This window comes from Triticum aestivum, chromosome 1D, assembly GCF_018294505.1.
Source record: "Triticum aestivum cultivar Chinese Spring chromosome 1D, IWGSC CS RefSeq v2.1, whole genome shotgun sequence".
Lineage (NCBI taxonomy): Eukaryota > Viridiplantae > Streptophyta > Magnoliopsida > Poales > Poaceae > Triticum > Triticum aestivum.
The window spans coordinates 214,382,075-214,404,176 of record NC_057796.1 but is presented as its reverse complement, the minus strand read 5'-3'; the positions used below and the strand labels follow the sequence as shown (position 1 = coordinate 214,404,176).

The following is a 22,102-nucleotide window of genomic DNA, read 5'->3' as shown; positions in this document are numbered from 1 at the left end:
TTCAGGTCGGTGACGTCCCTCGAACTCTTGATCCAGTTGAGGCCGAGGGAGAGTTTCGTCAGCATGACAGCGTGGTGACGGTGATGATGAAGTTACCGACGCAGGGCTTCGCCTAAGCACTACGACAATATGGCCGAGGTGGAAAACTGTGGAGGGGGGCACCACACACGGCTAAAGATTAACTTGTGTGTCTATGTGGTGCCCCCTCCCCCGTATATAAAGGAGGGGAGGAGGAGGTCAGCCGGCCACAAGGGGCGCGCTCAAGGGGGGGTCCTACTCCAAGTAGGAATCGCCCCCCCCCCCTTTCCTAGTCCAAGTAGGAGAAGAAGGAATGAGAGGGAGAGGGACCGCGCCCCCTCCGCTAGTCCTATCCGGACTCCCCTTGGGGGGGCGCCACCTCCTGGCTGCTGCCCTCTCTCTCCCCTAAGGTCAACTAAGGCCCACTGCTTCCCCGGGGGTTCCGGTAACCCCTCCGGCACTCCAGTTTTATCCGATACTACCCGGAACACTTCCGGTGTCCGAATAACATGGTCCAATATATCAATCTTTATGTCTTGACCATTTCGAGACTCCTCGTCATGTCCGTGATCTCATCCGGGACTCCAAACAACATTCGGTCATCAAATCACATAAACTCATAATACAAATCATCATCGAACGTTAAGCGTGCGGACCTTAGGGTTCGAGAACTATGTAGACATGACCGAGACACATCTCCGGTCAATAACCAATAGCAGAACCTAGATGCTCATATTGGCTCCTACATATTCTACGAAGATCTTTATCGGTCAAACCGCATAACAACATACGTTGTTCCCTTTGTCATCGGTATGTTACTTGCCCGAGATTCGATCGTCGGTATCATCATACCTAGTTCAATCTCGTTACCGGCAAGTCTCTTTACTAGTTCTGTAATGCATCATCCAGCAACTAACTCATTAGTCACATTGCTTGCAAGGCTTATAGTGATGTGCATTACCGAGAGGGCCCAGAGATACCTCTCCGACAATCGGAGTGACAAATCCTAATCTCGATCTATGCCAACTCAACAAACACCACCGGAGACACCTGTAGAGCATCTTTATAATCACCCAGTTACGTTGTGACGTTTGATAGCACACTAAGTGTTCCTCCGGTATTCGGGAGTTGCATAATCTCATAGTCATAGGAACATGTATAAGTCATGAAGGAAGCAATAGCAATAAACTAAACGATCATAGTGCTAAGCTAACAGATGGGTCTTCTCCATCACATCATTCTCTAATGATGTGATCCCATTCATCAAATGACAACACATGTCTATGGCTAGAAAACTTAACCATCTTTGATTAATGAGCTAGTCTAGTAGAGGCATACTAGGGACACTCTGTTTGTCTATGTATTCTCACATGTACTAAGTTTCCGGTTAATACAATTCTAGCATGAATAATAAATATTTATCATGATATAAGGAAATATAAATAACAACTTTATTATTGTCTCTAGGGCATATTTCCTTCAGTAATATAGTGAAGTGCCCTGCTTTACTTGGTTTGGGCGACAATATTGTGAAAACACCACCCCAATAGTGGCCAACAATGGTGACATAGCCATGTGGAGATGTCTGAAAAGCTGGATGCCTCTGGTCATTAACGCGACAAAGTGTTCGCTAGGGGACGGCTCCAAGATTTCTTTCTGGTTCGATAATTGGTCAGGTAATGGCCGGCTAAGGGACTCCTTTCCTGCGCTTTTCACTTTTGTCGGGAAAAAGTTGTGCACGGTGGCCTCTCAGTATGCTGGACAATGGAACATTCAATTGCATCCCAACCTCTCTATGACCGCTATACAACAACTGGCTACCCTGCTGAAGAAACTATGTAACATAAGACGGACCTAGCACACAACGATAAGAGGCTTTCCTCTGTTTATAAGGGTGAAGCAACAATGGCGTACTTTTACGACTTGCTAACTTTCAGAGGTATGAATTGGCCACATGCTTCTTTCAATGGGACAACATCATTCTCATGCGACACAGAGTTTTCTCTGCCTGGCCTTCCATGGAAGGTTGAATACTCGAGATAACATGGTTAAAAATAAGTGAAAAGCTATTGCATCACATGACGGATGTGATGTTTGACCTGCCACTTAATCCATTACCCATCTGGTGCTGAGATGCAAGGCTACAGATGTCCTTTGGAGAAAATCGGGGTGCTAGACTTGGCTGTGAAGGCAAATAGCCTCTTTGATTTTGTCTCATCACCACAAGCTTCGTGCAAAATTGACAAGCTATGGCATATGCTTTTTGCTGCATGCGTAGTTATATTATGGAGCCCTAGAAATGCCCGAGTATTTGATAACAAACGATGGCCTAATGCTCTCATACTCTGTGAGGTCTCAAAGACGATTCATCTATGGCATCACCTGTCATGCTTCGCTGGGTGGAGAGTTTTAGATAGGTTCTCATGTACCTTCACAAGTACTCCTACTCCTCTGTTTCTAACTTAGCATGGTTTGGTAATGGCCAGTTGCACCTTTCGTGCAGCGCTAACGTTGCCTTCATGTAGTTGACCTCGGTCACTCAGGTTTCATACCTATTTTGAAAGAGGTAATATCACCCAAAGTCATAGAACTTGCGTCGTATGTTCAGTTTGGTGCTAGAACTTTGAAAATACGGTATTGTAGTCATCTAACTTGACTCAAACGTGCAAATATGGTCATAGCACGCGTATACAAGTGTATCCATATGTATAGACCCACCTGCGAGTGAACAATTTTACTGAGTATGAGGATAGTATGCGGTCGTCGGAGCTCAGTTTTGACAAACTCCAGATGTGGGCTAGGGTTTTGAACCTTCCCTTCAACATGCAAAATGAAGTCAGGGGTTTGGCGGTGGCAAAACAGATTGATAAACAGGTGAAGTCAGTACAGTTTGATCCCGTGGGAGGGGGGTTTCTGAGAACCCATGTTACAATTGATGTATCTAAACCCTTGCGGCAATGGATCTTAATTGACTCTGCAAAGAGACAGGGTAGGGACTGGTATGATGTGCAGTATGAGCAAGTCCCCAATTTTTGTTTTTCCTGTGGTAGACTTGGCCACGTGGATATTGTCTGTCCTACGCCTGGTACTCGAGATGAGAATGGAGATTTGCCGTTTAATACAAGTCTGAGAGCACCGGAGGACAAGAAACCTGCTGCCTCAGGGGATAGTGCATCAAAAGAGCAGCAGAGCTCAAATAACTGCAGGACTGATGCAAATGCGCCAAAGAAGAAAGCTATGGGTTCAGCTGAGGTTACTTCCCCAGTAAAGTATAGAGAGAATACAAATAAAAAAAAGGGAGGCCCACAGCAGAATAAGGTCTACAGGAGGGTGGATCCAGAGGCATTGGCGGACGGTGCAAAAGATCATGGTACTGGCACAGTTGCGCAAATGGATATAGTGGTTTTCAATTCAGGTGGAAAGGCCAATAACGTAGGGCCAAAGGTTGGGGAGGATTCTGCAGTTGAGCCTGATCCAAAGAAGAAGAAACCTACGCCCCTAACTTCGGAAGACTCGGCAGCGGCTGATAGTCAGCCCTGCCGGAGCCAATGAATTGTTTAAGCTGGAACTGCCGGGGGCTTGGGAACCCCGAGGCAGTTCGAGAGCTTCGCAAAATTGTGAAGCAAGAAGGGCCTTCCCTAGTTTTTGTTATGGAGACAAAGATTAGGGCGAAGAGAGTGGAAAGATTACAGCAAACACTTAGGCTTGCGGGATGTTTTGCGGTGGATAGTAATGGGCTTAGTGGTGGAATTGGACTGTTTTGGTCCAAAGACATGATAGTTGATCTCAAAAACTTCAGTTCTGGTCATATCGATGCTATGGTCCGGAAAGCTGATAATAGTGCTCCGGAATGGAGATTTACGGGGTTCTATGGAGCTCCAAGAAGTGAGGATAGGCATCAAAGCTGGAGATGTCTATGCACACTGCACGCTATTCAACATCAGGCATGGATGTGTGTTGGAGATTTTAACGAGACGTTGTATGGCACTGAGCACTTCAGTCGAGCAGCTAGACCGGAGTGGCAGATGCGGGCGTTTCGAGAGGCTCTGGAAGAGTGCGCTCTGCAGGACATGGGCTTCTCAGGCGTACCCTTCACATGGGATAATAGGCAGGCGGGTGGAGCTAATGTTAAAGCCCGTCTTGATCGAGGTGTAGCAAATGCTGTATATCTGCAAAGATACGAGCTTTCTCGTGTACGTCATATTAGTTCTATAGAGTCAGACCATTGCTTTGTACTTGTTGAAACTCGTGATTCTTTGAATATAAGGGGACCAAAGCAATTTCGTTATGAGGATGTATGGCAGTCTCATGCGGAGTATGACAATGTTGTAGCAGAAATGTGGCGACGGAACCATACCGAGCATGGTCTTGCATCGATATCAGCTACTTTGCAGTGTATGCAGAGGGAGCTGGGTTCTTGGGGAGCAAGGGAGTTTGGTTGCCTAGCGAGAACTGTAAGGAAATTACAGAAAAAAACTTGAGATGGTTCGGAGGCAGTCTGTTGGCAAGGGACCCTCCGAGGAGGAGAAATCTATCGTTGTTAAATTGCGGGAGGCTCTCCGGCAGGGGGAAGTGTGGTTACGACAGAGGTCGAGGGTGCCATGGCTGCGTGAGGGCGATCGCAACACAAAATATTACCAGGCCCAAGCAGCTCAGCGTAAGCGTATGAACAGAATTTCCAACCTTTAGCGAGCGGACGGTTCAGTCTGTACTTCTGAAGATGAGGACAAAAGTGAGGTACAATCGTTCTACCAAGCGTTGTATACCTCGCAAGGTTTCATGTAATGGATGAACTGCTACAGTTTGTTCCTGAACGGGTTACGATGGAGATGAACACCTCCCTGGATAAACCGTTTGAGGCAGATGAGGCACGGACATCACTCTTTCAGATGTCGCCATCCAAAGCTCCGGGTGTTGATGGATTCACCGCGGGGTTTTTTCAGAGGCATTGGGAACTCATACAAGATGATCTGGTGCCGGCGATACTTGATTTTGTTAACGGAGGGGAACTTCCACCAGGCTTTAATGATACATCAATTACCCTCATACCGAAGGTACGTCACCCTAGCCCATTACACAGTACCGTCCTATATCCTTGTGCTCAGTTCCCTATAAAATTGCTGCGAAGATGATTACTAATCGTCTCAAAGTATTGATGGATATAGTTGGGGGTGAGGAGCAACGTGCGTTTGTTCCTGGTCGTCTGATCACAGATAATGTGCTTGTTGCATTTGAGAGTGTACATACGATGAGGAGACGAAAGAAAGGGAAAAACTATTCGTGTGCAGTTAAGTTAGACATGATGAAGGCTTATGACCGTGTGGAATGGCATTATCTAGAAGCAATCATGTTGAAACTTGGCTTCAGTGCAAATTTTGTGCGGCTGGTTATGAAATGTGTTTCATCAGTGAGATACACAGTTAGAGTTAATGGCGAGCTGCTGCCTTTTTTCACACCTTCAAGGGGTTTCCGACAGGGGGATCCAGTGTCACCCTTTTTGTTCCTTCTTTGTGTTGAAGGGCTTACTTCTCTACTGAAGTTCTATGGAGGTGATCATATTGACAGAGGTATATGGGTGTCCTTCAGAGCTCCTTGGGTTAACCATTTACTGTTTGCAGATGATTGCTTAGTATTCATCAGTGCAACTATGGATAGCGCAGATAGACTCAATAGAATCTTACGGATCTATGCCTCATGTTCGGGGCAGGCAGTCAGCCGTGACAAAAGTGCCATATTTTTCTCTCCCAATATGCCTACTAACAGGCGAGAGGCAATTAAGCAAGTTCTAAGTATTCTGGTGGAAACGTTCAGTGATAGATATTTGGGCCTTCCTACTGCAGTCGGGAGGATCACCAGTGATACGTTTGAGCATATTGGTGAAAAATCAAGAAGCAAAATGCATGGATGGGCTGAACGGTTGTTAGCTTGTGCAGGGAGAGAGATCCTTATAAAATCAATTATTCAGGCTATTCCAACCTTCAGCATGAGCTGTTTCAAATTGACGAAGAAGGTTTGCAAACAGCCGACGTCTTGCATGGCGAAATTCTGGTGGAGTGGTTCCCTTGATAGACGATCCTTGCACTGGATATCATGGGACAGTCTCGCATCTCCAAAAGTTAATGGTGGCATGGGCTTTCGAGATTTGCAACTGTTTAACTTGGCTCTACTTGGAAAACATGGATGGTGTTTCATCTCCAATCCAGATTCCCTATGTGGTCGTGTTATGAAGGGACGTTATTTCCCTGATGGAGAGTTCATGGATGCCGCTGTTCCGCGCTCATCTTCAGCTGTGTGGAGAGCCATTGTGGCAGGCCGTGAAGCTCTTGAGGAAGGCTTAGTGAAACGTGTGGGGACTGGTACTACCATCTCCATATGGGAAGACCGATGGGTCCCGGGGCTGTCATCTCTCGGGCCAACTGTTATACCTGGTGGGACTACTCTAGCATGGGTGAGTGACCTTATAGATGAAGAGAATTGGTCTTGGAAGAGAGACTTGATTCGGGACGTGTTCATCCCCCCGGAAGCAGAATCTATACTTAATATGCCGCTGCGTCACGGAGGAGGCCATGATTTCCTTGCTTGGGCCCATGAAAGGAATGGCAACTACTCTGGCAAACCTGCGTACCGTGCTCTCGTGACTTGCAAAGAGCGTGTAGCTCTAGAGGAAGGGACGGCTACAAGTACCTCACAGACTGATGGACAGATGTGGAAGCGATTATGGAAGCTTAAGGTTTTGCCAAAAGTGCGTGTATTCTGGTGGCGAGTTGTGCGGGAAATATTACCAGATGAATGCACTCTGAGGCGTAGACATATACAAGAAATTGGAAGATGCAAAGTGTGTTTGGCAATGGATGAGGATTTGATGCACGCTCTAGTGCATTGCTCCCATGCAAAAATGTTCTGGGAGGAAGCTTATGCTTGGCTGGGTGTGCGCCGGCCTCAGCTTCATCCCGATACGTGGGCGCGAGACATCTTGTCTGACCCACAGTTCACGGATATGCAAAGATCTCAGATGATTTCCGTTATGTGGGCGATCTGGTATTCAAGAAACAGAATTACACATGACGGAGAGAAGCTGGACCCAGTAATGACTATTAGGCGGATCAAGGATGATCTGGCCGTTTTGGATATACCCCAAGCTGCAGATGTTATACTACCAGGATACGGTTGGATTCCTCCGGATCCGGGAGTGATTAAGATTAATAAAGATGCAGCAATGAGTTTGGTCTTGGTAAGGTGTGGTGCAGGAGGAGTTGCTCGTTCTGACAATCGCTTGCTGGGTTCTTGGAGTAAACCTCATCATGGGGTTACAGATCCGTTCATTGGTGAAGCACTAGCACTGAGGGATGGTGTTATTTTTGCAAGTTTGCGTGGGTTTTCACACGTGATCATGGAGACCGACTGCCTGGAGGTAGTGAACCTCTGGACATCTCGCCACAATAATCGCTCTGTTGTGGCACCTTTACTTGTAGAAATTGAAGAGCTAGCGGCAAATTTTACTTCCTTTTGTATTCAATATGTAAGCAGGTCAGCCAATGTACCGGCCCATCTTTGTGCTAAGCATGCATGCTCACTGATGGTAACCGAGAGTTGGACTGACACTAGACCTTCCTTCCTGCTCACTAGCCTAATGGCTGATGATGGCAGGTTTTCTTCAGTTGAATAAAGCTCTCAAGTTTGAACGCAAAAAAAATGATGTATTTTTATTAAAAAAACACCAACATTTTTTAAAATTTACGGAAAAGTCTACTTGCGACCCATTTATGCAAAGCGACCAATTCTAACAGGGAACGCTCTAGCCGCTCCAACCTTCAAGTCTTTATATCTTTTTTTCAGCGGTTCAAGTATGTATATCTAATATTGATAACGATTGTGTTACACATGTGGAGCTTAAATGGGCTGCGTATATCGCCGCCTATTTTGCACGTGCTATTTTTTAAAGATATTTGTAAAACTGTGTGTTATATAAATGTGTTTATTACATACTTTTGCACATAAATATTTCCGCATAATAAATAAAGCATGTTTGGACTCAAAGAACATACTTTTGCACATGTTTTTATATATAAATGGATGATCCCTCAAAAACATATTTTCGCACTTATTTTTTAAGATAAAATTATTTACTGAATATTTTAGAAACCTGAGTATTATATAAATCAGTGTGTTATATAAATGTGTGTATTACATATTTAGTTTTCAAAATATAATTCAGAAATATTATTTTAATTATTTAAACATTTAAATAATGGTACACACATTTGTATAGTTCAATGTTTGTATAATTAAAAATATTTATAATTTAAAATTTAAACTATTAATATGGACATTCAATCATGGCTAATATTTAATTTATATATTTTTCCATATAAGTGTTGAGTAAAATTTATACACAAGTAAATGTTTGTATTCGTCATTTTATATAATTTAAATATAACCCGCAAGTTCATATTTTTTTAGATGCATTAAGCATACTTATTTTATATAATATACAGATTTATATTTAAATGTTTTTTACTAAATAATCATGGTTTGCATGTATAGTATTTTTAACACGCAAACATTTGAACATAATTTTATTACTTATGGTTTTACAAATATCTTAAATATATTTATTGCTTACGTTTTACTAAATATTTCATATATAATACACAGGTTTATATTTAAATGTTTTTATTTACTAATCATCATCTGTATGTATAGCACATAAATATTTGAATATAATTTTATTACTTATCATCTACAGGTATCTAAAAAAATAGCGCGTGCAAAGTGGGCCGCAGTATGCGCAGCCCATTAAAGCTCCACATTTAAATATAAGTTTTTTTTTGTTTCACATTAGATATAAGTTATTTAACGTGCGTACTGGCCTGGCTCTTGTAGTAGCTAGATCGTCCGATTCTCAAAGAAAAATGCTAGATCGTCCCGTATTAGAAGTCTTGGTTGTTGGTTCGAGTCCCACCGAGGCACCGACCCTGTTTTTGTTGTCAATTTTCCGGCAGCACTGTGGTCAGGGTTTTTCTGTAAATAAAAAATGTGAATATTTTGTGCAAATATGTGTCCCGGTGGTTGACTTTTTGTTCAACTAAAAAAATATGAGGGTGTTTTTTTTGTAAAGCTATGTCGCGCCTAGTGCTATCACTCACTGATAGGTGGGGTCATATACATGGATACGACTGCATATGCATACTGTGACCGTATTTGCACGCTTGAGTCAAGTTAGGTGACCATAAAAACATATTTTTGAAAGTTCTAGCACCAAACTAACATGCGATGCAAATTGTGTGACTCCGGATGATATTACCTCGTTTTGAAATGCATAGGGCAGAAACTGCTTGCCTTTTCTTTAAATAAAAAAGAGAAAGAAGAAAAAAGGACGCCGATAACGCGCGTACGTTCGGCCTGGAGGCACCCCATCCCGAACAAATCGTTCGTACTGGAAGGGTGCTGGAACGAACAAACTCGTTCGGTAGAAGTACCCCTCCAGCCCGAACGATCCCGCATCGCACAAACTTGTCGCTAGCGATCTAGCTCCTCCCCTCCAGCGAACCAGCCCAAAATGGGACAAGCCCAGAAACATCATTGCCTTCAAGAATTAAAAAAACAAAGAATTACAATATTGAAGGCCCAAAACTGCTTTTGTCCCAAAAAAAAGAGAACACACGAAAAGGCCTAAAAATGCACTTGATGAAGAAAAATACTGCCTGAAAAAAATCCAGAAACAAAAAGTTGCCATCCTTTAATGAACAAAACTACCATATGATCATGAAAAAAAAGTATATTACAGAAATGATTTGCGATGATGTTCATGCACCCTTCATGGCAAATGAGTGTGAAAAATTTGCCATGATATTATGAAAAACACAAAAAAAGAAAGAAAAAATGGCCATATAAGATAGAACAAAAAAGATTTGTATAAAAATTGCCATTGTGCATGTATAGAAAAAATTGGACCGCGAGAACCACCGACCATTCGGTCTAGGGGCATCCCAAACCGAACCTTTTGTTCGGTAAATCAGCTCCCTCGCGACAAACGTGTTTGTTTGATCGAAAGAGCTCTCCTTCCCGAATGACCTCCCTCCCTCCCCTCCAGCGAACCAGCCCAGCCCAAAAACACAATTGCCTTCAAGAATTTTAAACAAATTACAATATTTGTAGGCCTAAAAACTGCCATGTTTTTGTACATATTAATTTGCCTTGTTTTTTGAACATCTTAATTTGCCATGGCAAGTTTGCCATGTTTTTGAGCATATTAAGTTGACATGGCAAGTTTGCCATGTTTTTGAATATCTATAAACTTTGCCATGTTTCTGAAAATCATATCTTGCCATGGTAAATTTACCATATTTTCAAATAAAAAGGTGCCACCGCAAATCACATGAATTTTGTCATATAGAGCCTTATACAGTATACATTTGCTATTGTTTATGAACAAGGACAGAGATAAAATTGCCATGAACTTTGCAAATATCAACTACACAACATCCTGAACCAAGGTATATTATCCATGGCAAATAAATAGTGAAACTTGCCATGGCAATAAAAGTTCAATATTTCCATGGCGATTTAGGTAAAACTTGCCATGGCAATAAAAGTTAAATATTGCCATGGGGACTTAGGTGAATTTGCCATGTTAATAAAGGTAAATTTGCCATGGAAAATAAATAGTAAAACTTGCCATGGCAATAAAGTGTTAAAATTGCCATGAGGATGTAGGTAATTTTGCCATGTTAATGAAGGTGAAATAATTAGTAAAACTTGCCATGGCAATATTCGCCATTTTGTGTTGTTTTCGACAATTTAAAGAATTGCCGCGAAAATTTAAAAAATCAAAAGTTGCCATGGCAAGGAAGCAATGAATTCGCCATGATTCGAGAACTAAATTTGCCATGATTCGATAACTATGTTTGCCATCTTACAGGAAGCAAGTTTGCTATGATGCGTAAACTAAATTTTGTCAGGATCAATCAACTAATTTTTTGATGTTTACATGGCAAAAAGTATAAGATTAGTTGCCATGGTAGAAAACAGTAAATTTGCGCCATGATCCAAAATCGAAAGTTGCCATGGCAAGAAAGCAATGATTTTTCCATGATCCGAGAACTGAATTTACCATCATTTGATAACTATATTTCCCATCTTTCAGGAAAAATTAAAAAAATATCTACAGTGAGACGGCAAATTTAAGAACAAATATATCGTACAGTACATGTTTAGTCCTGAATCATTCTCTCTAAATGAAAAGCAAGCTTTGGTTACTCCATATCCCTTTTCAGTTTAATTATCGCTGATGTTGTTCAACAAGATGACCACAAACTCTAAAAATCCCTTTCCTCACTACAGATTCAGCGCACATAGCCTGATCAATCCAGCCACAAATCATTTATTTTCTTCTCAAAACTCATAGCCTATCACCACTACAACAAAATCTAGGGACACAAAAAATACCATTATGTCCTGGAAGACTAGTATGTATCTCTGTTTTGTTCAGATCACACAAAACAAATGATTTTCAGTCAGTAGAGTGGCAAAACTTGAAAAAATGTTATAAGAACAAATTTTTAACTTGCCATCATACCAATACTAAATAATCTATAGCAATTGCCACGACTATAAACCATTTTACTATCATTTTTGTCAATGAACGATACATCAGCTATGGGATGTTTTCCTCCCCACCTATACATACAAAACAAATCTGAAGTGGTGGCACATTTTTTGTTCTTTTATTTGTTGTAATATAGCATAATGTACAAAATCCCAGAATTGTTAACATTACATTTCACTGCCCAACTATGCAAATTTGCCATGGATTTTGATTCAAATTGGTTATATTTCAAAAATGCAAGGCAAACAATTTCTAAATCTTGCCATCTGATATTTGCCATTGAAATATAGAACGTGTTGCCAACATTTTGACATGAAATTGATCGAAAGCCCTAACTCCACACTCTACCAGAACCAGATGAGCTTCTCACACGCTCGGTAGATGCGCGAACTTGTAATCTCCATGGTCAAGAGTTATGCACAATTCGTATGAAAACAACCGAGAAACATGGCATACCTCAGGACACCATCTCTTCGTTGACAGCCGGCTCGGGCACCATTGGTAGTAGACATGGCATGGCTAGTCCAGCGAGCCGCCCCGTCCTTGCGTAGTTCAAACTCGTGAACGCCAAGGTGGAGCTCCGTGGTGACCACCAGGAAGTGCGCGGCCAGTGCCGACGGAAGCAGTGCCACCACGCAGCATAGATCTCCGGCTGCATCTCGACACCCGCCGCACCTAAATGCGGCAATCGCCAGCGCAGCTCCTTCGCCGCGCCTCCTTTCCGTCGCCCCCGCCGCACCTAAGCGCGGCCATCTCCATCACAGATCCTTCGCCGGGCCTCCTCTCCGCCTGCCCCCGCCACACCTAAGCCCGACCACCTCCATCACAGCTCCTTCGTCCGCGCCTCCTCTCCGTCGCCACCGCTGCAACCGGTGGTTCCTCCCCATGCTAGCGCTCGGGCTCTCCATCTGGGATCCGTCGGAGCACAACTAGGGGGCCTCCTCAGCCTCCTCCCCCGTGGCCGCAAGCCGCAACACCTCGAGGACAGCGCAGCCTGCCTCGTCTCCGCCGCGGGACACCCCCGATGTTGGGTCCGGTGGAGCTGCTAGATGGCGTTCTTCCACCTCCTCGCCTCCGTCGCCCCCTGGCTCCTTTCCGACGTCGCATGCCTCGTCACCGGCGCAAGACAGTTCTCCGCAAGGCGAGTGTGTGGGATGCGAGTGAGCGGTGGAGAAGGGACTGGGAGAGGATAAGATAGCGACAGGCGTTCGGGACAAGTCGTTGTTCTACCGAACGAAAAAGAATGTGACGTGGCTAATATCCACGCTATAAGATTTGTGCTAGAAATCAAACGGCTCAGGAGGCGTTCGGGCCAAAACGCCAGAATACGGTGCGTTCGGTACCTACCTATATCTATTATCTATTATCTATTATTACCTACTATTAAAGGGAGGTGATATTTTTGGTTTCGTCTCGTGATTAGTTTTTTTCCGTTAGTTTCGGTCACGTACTCGTGGTCCGACCATCACGTACGAGGTGGTACTATTAAACGCTGATCGATCTAAATTTGCGTCCGGCGCCTGGGCCTCAGCCTGCTTGGTACATATACAGACCTGGGCCAAAAGTATTAATGTGGGCCTTTAATGTGCTTCCTATATTACATTAAAAAAATGGCCTAAGGTGGGATCGAGCTTAGGACCTTGCTCGTCCGTTCACACGTATGTCTCCAGCCAATCAGCCATATTTTTTTTTACTCCTGTCCAACTCCAATACGGACAGGATTTCGCAAGTAGACTTGTAACGCCCACGATGCGGCTATATCTCCCACGTGTTGAGGCACGACTTAGAGGCATAATCGCATTGTGGTTTGTCGCAAGAAGGGTCATCTTCACACAATCCCATGTAATGAACAAGAATGGGATAAGGAGTTGGCTTACAATCGCCACTTCACACAATACATAAATAAATCATACATCAATCAGAGTACACACATAGGTCCGACTACGGAACCAAAAGAAAAGAAGACAACCCAACTGCTAGATCCCCGATCGTCCCAACTGGGCACCACTACTGAACAACATGAAAAGAAACAACACAACGAGCAAGATCTTCATCGAGCTCCCACTTGAGCTCAACTGCGTCACCTGCACTGGTATCATCGGCACCTGCAACTGTTTTGGAAGTATCTGTGAGTCATGAGGACTCAGCAATCTCACACCCGCGAGATCAAGACTATTTAAGCTTAAAGGAAAGGATGGGGTAATGAGGTGGAGCTGCAGCAAGCACTAAGCTTATATGGTGGCTAACATACACAAATGAGAGCGAGAAGAGAAGCAACGGAACGGTCGTGAACTAGCAATGATCAAGAAGTGATCCTGAACTCCTACTTACGTCAAACATAACCCAAAAGCCGTGTTCACTTCCCGGACTCCGCCGAAAAGAGACCATCACGGCTACACACGCGGTTGATATATTTTAATTAAGGTCAAGTGTCAAGTTCTCTACCACCGGATATTAATAAATTCCCATCTGCCACATAACCGCGGGCACGGCTTTCGAAAGATAATACCCTGCAGGGGTGTCCCAACTTAGCCCATTATAAGCTCTCACGGTCAACGAAGGATATTCCTTCTCCCGGGAAGACCCGATCAGTCTCGGAATCCCGGTTACAAGACATTTCGACAATGGTAAAACAAAACCAGCAAAGCCGCCCGGATGTGCCGACAAATCCCGATAGGAGCTGCACATATCTCGTTCTCAGGGCACACCGGATGAGACAGACGTCGGGTTGGCATAGACCCTGATTGCCCAGGGGGCGCCGGACATCGCTCGGTTTGGACCAGCACTTGGAGAAGCACTGGCCCGGGGGGTTAAAATAAAGATGACCCTCGGGATGCGCAACTCCCAAGGGAAAAAGGCTAGGTGAGGCAAATGTAAAACCAAGGTTGGGCCTTGCTGGAAGAGTTTTATTCAAAGCGAACTGTCAAGGGGGTCCCATAAATCACCCAACCGCGTAAGGGACGCAAAATCAAGGAACATAAAACCGGTATGACGGAAACTAGGGCGGTAAGAGTGAAACAAAACACCAGGCATAAGGCCGAGCCTTCCACCCTTTACCAAGTATATAGATGCATTAATTAAATAAGAGATATTGTGATATCCCAACATAAACATAATCCAACATGGAGCAATCTTCATCTTCACCTGCAACTAGCAACGCTATAAGAGGGGTTAAGCAAAAGCGGTAACATAGCCAAACAACGGTTTGCTAGGAAGGGTGACAAAGGTTAGAGGTGGTTTCATGGCAATTTGGGAGGCAAGATATAGCAAGTGGTAGGTAACGCGGCATAGCAATAGAGCGAACAACTAGCAAGCAAAGATAGAAGTGATTTCGAGGGTATGGCCATCTTGCCTGAAATCCCGCTAGGAAGAAGAACGAGTCCATGAAGAAGACAAACAGACGGAGTCGAACGAATCCTCCCAACTCCGGAAAGAAACCGAAGCTAACGAGAGAAGCAACCCGGAAAGAAACAAACAACATAGTAAACAACCACCACATACACATGGCATGATGCACAGTCAAGTATGATGCATGTCCGATTTAATGAGCATGGCATGGCAAAGTGCAACAAACAACACTACAAATTAAATGGAGCTCAATATGCAACGAGTTGCATATTGACGAAACACCATATTTAATTATTTGGTTCCCTCCCGTTTATGTACCCAACAATATTAAATGTTGATTATCATGGCAAGAGGTGAAGCATAAGTAAACTAACTATCTAGACAATTTAAATGAGGCCGGAACAACAAACAATAATTCCGAAAAATCCTCATGTCAATTAGCAATTTAAAGCAAACAACAATTTTAAACATTTGAATGTTGTTATCATGATGCGGATGACAATGCAAGTTTTAAGCAATTTTTTTATGAAAATGTTGACATGAGCATGATACGAGGCATTTGTCACCGTGGCGGAAGGAAAAGGGTGCCACGGCAACGAATCCGAAAATGATGCCACGGCAACATATCGGTTCTGATAGCTCACGGAGATACCGGTGCAAAAGAGCAAGTGTGCGGATGTGCGGAACATGCAAAAGATGGTGGGGTGATCCCGGTTACCGGGTTCCCACAGGTCGACGGCATGGCAACCGAGGAGGAACGTGCATGAAGCAAACGGGCACGGTGCAAACATACGGTTCATCTCAGACAACATGCATTCGTACACGGGCGGTCGTCTCGTCATTATACCTTTGAAGCGTACGTCTCGGGGCGGACGGGTTCGAAGTGTAAGTAGTTGTTCATGGGTCGTCGTGGGAAGTAGTGGCACTCGCGGGCTGGCGACGTTAGTTGTACACGTTTGAAGACGATCGAGTCATTGGTAGAAGAACTTGGCGGTCCATGGGGTCGACGGTAGTGGAACTTGACGCATCGCCGTGTGTAGTCATACTCTGTGTCCTCGGGGCATCGGCTGTAGTCAAAGTACTTGGCGTGCATCAACTGTTGACCAACAGTGTACAGGAGGCAGCAAGGCATGGCCGACTTGGTGTGCAACCAAAGATGTACTCCGGGCGTCTGGCTTGACTTGGCCACGACAAAGGCAGCAGGGCCAACGGGGCAGCCAGCTCGTCTTGGAAGGGAGCCCTATCGGACAGAGCAGCTCGCGAGGACATCGGCGGCTCGCGAGGCACCCACAGCAGCAGGACGAGGCATGAAAAACCGACAGCACAGCAACCATGAAGGAGGCGCACGTGGTCGTGGTGGCTCGGGCAGAAGGCCATGGAGGTGAGGCGCGGGGCATGTGTGTGCCGCGCAGGAGGAAGGCGGAGAGGACGGCTCGGGCAGCGGGGCGACGCGAGGTCGTGGGGGAGGCGAGCGACGGAGCAAGGTGGTGGTGGTGGCAGCAGCAGTGGCTTGTCCTTGCAGAGGAGGTCGACGCAGTCGGCCACCAGGGAGACGAAGGCGAGCTTGATGACAAGGCAGCCATGGTCGCGGGCGCGCGAGGAAGAGAAGAAGGAGGTGAGCGGGAGGTGGCTGGCGGAGGAGAGCATCTCACGCGCGGGGAAGGAGGAGGCAGAGGCAGGGCTTGCCGGCAGCGTTGCAGCACGAGGACGGCGGCGCCGGAGCATGGGCTCGCCGGCCGGAGCGGCGGCGGGGTCGCGGGGCGAGGCGAGGTCGAAGAAGCAAGAGGGAGCAGGCAGGCGAAGGGGGCGCGCGCTAGGAGATAGAGAGGGTGAGGAGGAGATCGAGCGGAGGGAGATGGGGATCGGGGCTCCTGGCGGCGCTGGATGGGGCATTGAGGGAGAGAGCGAGGGGATCGGGAGGAGGCTAGGGTTAAGATGGGGATGACTGGGCTGTTGGAGGCCAACGCCTGGGCCTGTGGGGATGGGTCGGCCTGGTTCTCTCTTTCACCCTACTCTCTTATTTTCTAAAACAGAAAATAACAAAGAAGAAAAGAAGAAGAAAGGAGGTGTTGGGGAAGAAGTTGGACACGCGGATAATTTTTCCAGACTCACAACAATGTGCTTGTTTCGAGAAAATAGAAAAGGCCATGATTGAAAGATTTAAATTCAAACTCATTTGATTTAAATTCAAATGATTTGAATAGGAAGTGAGGGTTGGTAAGGTCCAAAAATGTTCGGATTTTTGGTGGAGCTCCGGAATATGATGAAAGAATAAATGGCAAGGTTGGAGACCAAGAATTAAGATAACAAAGGCATTGGGATATTTGCAAGTGTGTTATGGTGAACTCCAATTAGTGGAATATTTTAATATAGCTCCCTAACAATATTGGGAGGATATATGTTATAAAGAGAAATCACCATGTGCATTTCCCTCGATTTAAATGGATCGAAGATCCATGCAATTTACTTAGTTGAGTTTTTTAAAAATTAAATGACATGATGGCATGATGACATGATGCAATGCAAAAATAAAAGAGCAAGCACCAAAAGAAACACACGGTGATCACGAAAAATATGGAAGTCTTCTGAAGCGTCGGTCTTGGGGCGTTACAACACTCCACCACTACAAAAGGATCTCGTCCCGAGATCTAGGATGGCACCGGAGAGAAGCAGAAAAGGAAGAGGAGAGGTAAACTGAGTTGCTTCTTTGACAAACGAGTGAAACCACGAACCGTTGAACGAATTAAAAGAGAGAAAACAACGAAGATGAACAAAGTTGAAAACAAACCGTTAGAAAAAAGGAACAAGGAACATTACGGGTTACAATGGACAAGAAGTACATGCAAGCACTCCGGTTGAAAAGAGATGTACAAGGAACGATAAGGATCCATTACGACAACACTCCGGTTGGAAAATGGAAAGCATAGAATATGAACTTGGCAAAATGAAAGCACTTGGATGAGACTCCGGTTAGAAGAGGAATGATATACACAACACTCCAGTTAAAACAAGATAAAGAAGGAATAAGAATGATATAATTTGGACAGCACTCCGACTGTAAATGGAAGGAATTGAACATGATCTTGACAAGATGAGAGGATACTCGATGAAATTAACAACACATTTCCTCCGGAACTAATGAAAGAATGTCACAAGGGGTAGGAAAGATTTCAGACAGCACTCCGGTTGAAAAGGAGACAAAACTTGATAAGATGAGAGAACTCGAATGAAAACACGACGCTCCGGCTAAACGGATAAGAAAGGAAAAGTACACATGATCTTGACAAAACAAGATGATTGGTCGAAGAGAGCAACATCACAAAGCCTCCGGAAACAATGCATGATAGTTAGATAGTTGGAGTGAATAGAACGAAGAGTGAAACCAACATCTCCTACCATAAATGAATTTTAAAGAGCATCCTTACGAAGTAGGATTGAACGGAGTTGTTGGAAACCAACAGCGAAAAGAAAAAGCTTGTAGTGGGCTTATGGAAACATCTCAACATTATGAGGTGACAAACTGCCACTAACGGAAACAATGATTGATTGAATTGGGATCAACAAGGAGATGAAAACTTCTTCACCAAGAGGATAGGAGAAAATTTGGATCATTGATAAACACCACAAATAGCTACATTCCTTAGGGGAGGCTATAGGTGAAATATAACCCAATACAACTCCAACAAAAAGATTGATTGGTTGAAAAGACCTCTTGAACGAAGACAAAATGATGGATTTAGATATGTCACTCTTGAAAACTTTGTGAATCATGAACCCGAAGGGAAATTATCCAGAATGACATAGCACCATCTCAAACGATAAGGTAGAAAGAATTGCACTTTGGAATGCGAGATGAAGAATGCTTGAACTCCTCAAGAGAGACATGTGTTAAGCACCATGTTTATTTTAGAGTATAGCTTGACGGATCTTGACTCCGAGAGAAATCTTGAAGAACAATTGAAGAATGAAAGGAATCCTTGACGAAGCACCATGTAGAGCCTCCATGAAGAACTCCGGTATACAAAAGGATGATAGAAAGAAAGAGAAGTTGACAACACAAGGTGAAGCCTTGCAATGATTTAGATGAAGCTTTGATATGATATAACCGAGAAAAACTTGGAACTCCGGAAAGAAAAATGAACAAATGAAATCAAGAATTTTGATGAACCTCCGGAATAAGGAGTTGAATTTACTCGATGAAACAAAAATAAGAATTACATTATGCTCGTCCTTCACCAATTAATTGATGGCAAGCAATGGATTTGTCATACTACTTATTCTCGTCGAAAGGATTAAAGAGGGATATTGCTCAACTTAGGAAGGTCTTCATCGAACCACCGGTAGGATTTGGAAACAACGAATGAATTGATATGATAACGAGGGAAGAGAAATCTTGAACGAACCACCGCGAGAATTGAAAATGAAAGTAGCAAAGGCACAATTCAACAGAAAGAATTAGAAAATGAATGAAGATACTTGACAGAATTTAGATACACGAGAACGAAGCGATCATGAACTGATTAGAGGATATTTGAGTGATGCACCGGTATGATTTGGAGAACGAGAGCTGAAAGCTTGAATGAATAATTCTTTCTGAAATGATGGCCTTTGGATGATCAAGAAATGAAAACAACTCTGAAATGCTTCGGATGGGTAAGAAAAGAATTCTCACAATCGAAAACAATTATGAGAGGATGGCATAAGCTAGAACTATGAATCTTCAAGAGAACGGACCAAGATTTAGGAGAAATTGTTCTTCGGTCTTCAAATGTTGAGAATGATGATGAGAAACACCACCATGAATTATTGAGGCACTCCGGAATGACAATTAGAAAGATTGAACCAACAATGAAAAGAATTTGAAAGATCTTGGAGAAAGACATTTGACTGATGATAATTCATTCTTACGTCACTTTGCAATGAATTTGAGAATGACTCCAGAAAGATTAGAAGAGTCAGGTAAGATTCTGGGAAAATACCTGTGGGTTAGGGCCCACTCAAGAGAAACACCGTTGAACAATTTAAAAGAGAGATTAAGCCGGTTGAATTAAATGGCTTGAAAGAGATAACAACCTCGAGAAAGCTTGAACGGATTGGGAATGGCAATGCGAGAGGTGAATGATTAAGAGATACACCGGCATGAGAAAAACATTTGAAACGAGGAAAAGAATACGATCAACACTGAAAGCTTGACTTGAGTCCACCGGAGAAGAAAAAGAACGAAGAATAATAAACTTGAAGCTCCGTTAGTATCTTCATGAGAAAATCACCGGATAAGAACATTGAAAGAAAAGAATAAAGAGACTTCGTATCAATAAAAATGATACTTGATTAAGAAATCTGAGTCCTTGAAGAAAGAGGATGGGAGGGCGGAAAAACAAAGGCAACTTGGGGCAGATGGAATGGATACCGTTGAGAAAACTTAGAATTGATCTCGCGAATGTTGAAACGATCGGATCCGCTTGAAGAGAAGCACACCGGTTGAAAAGAATTGAAAAGACAACCTTGAAGATGAAGAAGGATTAGCATCCACATATAAATATGAGAACACCACTTAGGATAAGGTATGGAATCAACACTTGTCATTGAAGCAACTCGAAAACCACAAAACAAAACAAAACAAAAAACAAAGGATTTGGCTTGCAGAATAAGCCGGAACAAACATATGATAGAGATCTCGTCCGAAGTTTTCGTGGTGGGGCCCACACGGGCTCGATCGTACAGCACCATCATGTACAAGGCAGTGCACATGACATACGAAGCGTCCCCGAGTCGGCATAGCCAAGGACTCTTTAAGACACTACGAGACCACTGTAAAACCAACCGTGGAAAGGCGGATCACTAGACGTCGAACCCCAATCTCATATCATGCATCTGTCGGAAAGATATCCTAGGAGCTACTTGAATTCCCACTTATAAACTCCCGAAACTTTCTGGTTATGCAATCAGATGTTGGGGATACAGGGGACACAAAATATATCACCCAAACTAACAATACCTAGATCCAGCTGTATCCATCCTTCAACACATAACCAAGAAACCTTCGAAAATCATTTACCTCAACCTTCGAAAAGCATCCGTTATACGAGTTATGGCAATACTCCCGAACTCCCGCCCCAGTACTGGATGGCGTCGAGGTGATCTCACCAACAACTGCATAAAAGAGATTTCGATGTCGGCGAAACTCAGGTATTCCAGAACTGCAACGATAAAATTGTGACGACAACACCTCGGAGCTCAACTCCCCGGGACACTGCCACAACCCCTAAATGTCAGGAGGCACCAAGAACAATGTTCTCGTCACAAAACCATCGAAGCGATTCCAAGATGCCCGCGTGATCCTAAATTTTTTTTAGTGAAATTTGAGGAGAGAAAAGTCAAAATTTCTACGTCAGGAGGCCTCACCAGAGCGACGAAGGGACTGAGGAGTAAAAAGAATCCTACTCTCTGATATATATAATCCTAAGACTCAAAATATTTTTGTTCTAGACTCAACAACGCCAGCGATTCGATCAAGCAGGGGGGCTCCTAAGTCAGGGATGGCTCTGATTACCAACTTGTAACGCCCACGATACGGCTATATCTCCCACGTGTCGAGGCACGACTTAGAGGCATAACCGCATTATGGTTTTGTCGCAAGAAGGGTCATCTTCACACAATCTCATGTAATGAACAAGAATGGGATAAAGAGTTGGCTTACAATCGCCACTTCACACAATACATAAATAAATCATACATCAATCAGAGTACACACATAGGTCCGACTACAGAACCAAAAGAAAAGAAGACAACCCAACTGCTAGATCCCCGATCGTCCCAACTGGGCACCACTACTGAACAACATGAAAAGAAACAACACAAAGAGCAAGATCTTCATCGAGCTCCCACTTGAGCTCAGCTGCGTCACCTGCACTGGTATCATCGGCACCTGCAACTATTTTGGAAGTATCTGTGAGTCACGAGGACTCAGCAATCTCACACCCGCGAGATCAAGACTATTTAAACTTAAAGGAATGGATGGGGTAATGAGGTGGAGCTACAGCAAGCACTAAGCTTATATGGTGGCTAACATACGCAAATGAGAGCGAGAAGAGAAGCAACGGAACGGTCGTGAACTAGCAATGATCA

The 22,102-nt window shown here is 44.0% G+C and overlaps 1 long non-coding RNA gene across 1 annotated transcript; it reads right to left on the bottom strand.

Moving 5' to 3' along the window:
• Positions 1-2,861: 2,861 nt before the first annotated feature.
• LOC123181064 (uncharacterized) lies at positions 2,862-12,838 on the bottom strand. Its single transcript, XR_006491479.1, has 2 exons — positions 12,083-12,838; positions 2,862-9,604 (listed from the first exon to the last, which is right to left on the bottom strand). It is a non-coding gene; the product is annotated as an uncharacterized lncRNA (long non-coding RNA).
• Between the last annotated feature and the right edge of the window lie 9,264 nt (positions 12,839-22,102).